Source organism: Triticum dicoccoides, chromosome 4A (assembly GCF_002162155.2).
Source record: "Triticum dicoccoides isolate Atlit2015 ecotype Zavitan chromosome 4A, WEW_v2.0, whole genome shotgun sequence".
Lineage (NCBI taxonomy): Eukaryota > Viridiplantae > Streptophyta > Magnoliopsida > Poales > Poaceae > Triticum > Triticum dicoccoides.
This window is the reverse complement of record NC_041386.1, coordinates 19,342,039-19,345,999: the sequence shown is the minus strand read 5'-3', so window position 1 is coordinate 19,345,999 and position 3,961 is coordinate 19,342,039.

The following is a 3,961-nucleotide window of genomic DNA, read 5'->3' as shown; positions in this document are numbered from 1 at the left end:
AGTTGGAACGTAACTCCAGAAATATTGAAGGACGTCGCGAGAGACTTCGCGTCAACAGAGATGATCTGGCAAAAGAACTTGAGCAGGACAAGCACGATTGGAAGAAGCCATTGGAGGCATGAACAAAGACTTGAAGAGTTTGGAGACGTTGAAGATTCATCGACCTCTAGAAGACCAAACCCCTATTATATACCTACGTTAGATGCGACGTTTGTGAGCTGTCATTTGTTTGATGTTTTTTTCGACAGCCACAACAAAATCTGTCTTTTCAAAACTTTTGCTTGTATTGTGTGCATTCCTCTCTCTTGATCTCTCTTATCTCACCCCAAACCCTTGAACCCAATAGAGGATGAATGGCGATGAGCTTGTATTTTCTGGACCGATGAGTCAATTGGAGACAGACCGATGGATTCAGAACATGGAGGATCATATGGAGAACAACCCTATAGTCGGAAAGGATATGGCCCAGCATGCTCTTCAATGCTTTGAAAGAGGTGCTGCTACTTGGTGGAGGATGTACCAAACCATCAATGGATGGCAAGGAGTAACCACTTGGAAAGAATTTAAGTTGACCTTGCTAAAGTCTCAGTTTGTGTCCCAGAAGTTGAAGCCTTATGGAAAGTATATGAAGAAACCTTGTGCATGCAAGATTTGTGGAGAAATCGGGCACACCCATAAGGAACACAAGGATGAATGCCCTAATTGTGAAGGAAGTCACCCAACTGAAGAATGCCCAACTAGACAGATTACTTGTTTCTTGTGTCAAGGGACTACCCACTACCCTGCTCAGTGTCACATTTGCCCCATGGTACAACGAACCATCCAGCTGAAGGAAGAAGCAATGAAAGGAGCTCTCATGGAAGGTTTAGAAGAACCTGTGATGAAGAAAGAGGTGGAGGACACACCCAAAGAAGAGCCAATTAGACCCTGCACTAAGTCATGCTATTCATGTGGAGAAGAAGGACACATCTCCCAAGATTGTCTGAATGGAGATCTAGTAGAATTCCCGACAGAGGAAGTAGAGTATGACCCACAGGAAATAGAAGCCCTGATTGGAACGGAAAGGTCCAGGAAGAGAAGTAGGTTGGATTCGAGGAACAACCCAATTTCCACAAAGAAAGACCTGAGTCATATCACATGTTTCAGGTGCAAAAATTCAGGGCACTACTTCAATGATTGCCCAAGAGGGAAGAAAAGGACCCAAGGAGGCTATGTGATCATGAGGAAACCTCGAAACCTGTCAGAAGTAATGTGTTTCCGTTGTAATGGAGCAGGGCACTTTGCCAGAGGTTGTCCGAAGGAGAAGGAGACTTGTGATAAATAGTTGAGTTTGTAACAGAAGTAATATAGTAGTGGTAGTGAGAACATTTTCTTTTATATAGAGGTATTGAATTGAGGCATGTAATGGAAAAACAGGAGATTGTAATGATTTGAGAATTAATAAAGTTAGCCTCGTTGGTACTGATATGGATTTTATGAGTTGCTACTCTATGAAGGAGGATTTTGACCATTTTTGAGGATAAGAGAAATATGGTCTATGGAAGATTTGTGTATTTTAAGGGTGGTAGTACCCTGTAAGAACCTTTGACCCCAGAAAGGATAAAGATACTCCACTGCATGGATTTTGGGCAAAATGAAATACGAGTTTTGTCTCGATATGTATGATGCCCCAAGAGTATGTGGGATGAAGTTGGAGACCGTCAGTTGTTTGGACCAAATGTGATCAAGGAGTCAGAAGAGAATGTTAAGTTGATTCGAGATAGACTGAAGGTAGCTCAGTCCAGGTAGAAGAGTTATGCAGACTTAAAAACGCAAGGAGGTAGTCTATGAAATTGGAGACAGAGCATGTCTTCATGTGTTCCCTCTGCGAGGAGTTAAACGGATTGGAGTTAAGGGACAGTTAGCCCCGAGGTTTGTAGGACCATACCGAGTTTTGGAGCGTATGGAGAAGTGGCCAACAAGTTAGAGTCACCCGGAGGACTGTCAGGAGTTCATGATGTGTTTCACGATTCCCAGTTGAAGAAGTGCCATGCAGAGATGGCCAATATTTCCTTGTAAGGACGCTTGACCCTGGAAAGGATAATGATGTTCCACGAAGTGGAGTATGGATTTCATAAGTATAAGTTTTATCACGGTATGTGGGACATCCCACGAGGATGAAGAGATGAAGTGTTATTGGATATAAAGGAGGTATGATGTTGGAAATATGGATCAATGGAAATTCCATGAAGAGTCTGAGTAATCATGTCCCCGTTTGGTGCAAATATAAGGAAAAGAGACAGTACATTTGGATGGATTTTAAGTATGCCAGGAAGTTGGATGTTGGGATAATGATCAGTTACCCAGATGATGAGTTCAAGATTTGCAAGTGATGAGATGGGCCATAACCCACAGGCCCCAGGACCTGCCAAGAAGCAAGCACACTCTTGCTGAAGGAAAAACCCTGGAAGAAGTTACGACTTGTATCAACCGACGATTCTATAGGAGTTTACGCAAAACCTGAGAGTTGTTAAGTAACGATAGATGTTTGTTTGGCTTGCAGAATCAATGGATTTTCCGAACTTGGTTCGTCGACAAGAAGAATTCTGCAATGCTTGTGAGGATGACCGAGTGTTAGAATGCGAGATTCGCTAAACCATGTACAAGGAAATGATTTGGGTGCGGGATGGATTGATCACCATACCGACTTACTCTTATTATTCGCTTTGCTATATGGGATGGTAAATCTGAGTGACTTACCTATAGTGGAGAGACGACGATCAAAACCTTGTTAAACCTTAGAAAGGTATAGGTATTTTTTTCCCTTGTACACGGCAGTTGTTGCCAACCGTAGGTTATACGGTGAGGATCAACCCAGATTCATTTCCTGCAGGAGGAACCATAAATTGTTGACCACCACGAGATATCGATAGTTGTTTAGCATTGGCGTCAGACCCGTCAGCTATGAAGACCCAGTTTCGGGATAACCTTACCAAGATGAAAGGACATAAGAATTAAGGAAAAGGTTATGCCACTACCGGAAGAGCCCAGAGAAGGGATTATCCTTAATATCTGAGAAGACTGACACTGTCAACGATAAGGATGGAGTATATGAGTTTTGATGGAACCGTAACAATGTTTCTAAGGGTGGTAGCACCCGAGACCTCGGATATGATCGATGGACTTTGAGAAGACCCCAAACCCTAACCTATTCTTTCTATCCTCTCCGAATCTCGAGGACGAGATTCATTTTAAGGGTGGTAGTTTGTAACATCCCAAAATTCTAAATTTTGGAATGTTATAAACAAATAGATAGATTTGATTGATTGCTTGATTGATTGACTGAAAGTGAGTGAATTCGAAACTTTTGAAAGTTAAATGAGAGGGAATAAAAGGACTTTCCCAAACTTTCATATTTGCTTTCTGATCTCCATGAATTCAAATGCTTTTCAAACACAAAACCCTAGAGAGAAGATGACATGACTTCTTCCATTTAAAAATGAAAAGGGTGTTTGAAAAATAATTGAATTTCATTTGGAAATATTCCAATTCTGAAACTTTATGCGACTCAATGATTTTCACGAGAGAAGATAAAATGACTTCTTCAAATTATATGAAATATGAGTTGGGAGTTTCAAAGAATTAAATTCAAAGCCCCTTTGAATTTATTTTCAATTTAGAATAGATCATCATGCATATTTTATCTTCTTGCATTTTGGTCGATCCTAGAAATTTCACGCAACTCAAGGACCCTTGGAGAGAGTTGGAGATTTCGTTATTTTCATATTTGAGAGTTTTCTCGAATTGAAAAGAGGGTCATTTGATTTATTTATTTTGTCTTCAATAATTTTTCCGTTATCAAAAAAATATAAGAGAGGGAATAATATGACTTTCCCAAATTTAGGAAAATGAAGATTTAATAAATAGATCAAATTTTGTTTGCCGGAGTTTTATTCGCATTTTATTTGGATAGGGAAAAAAA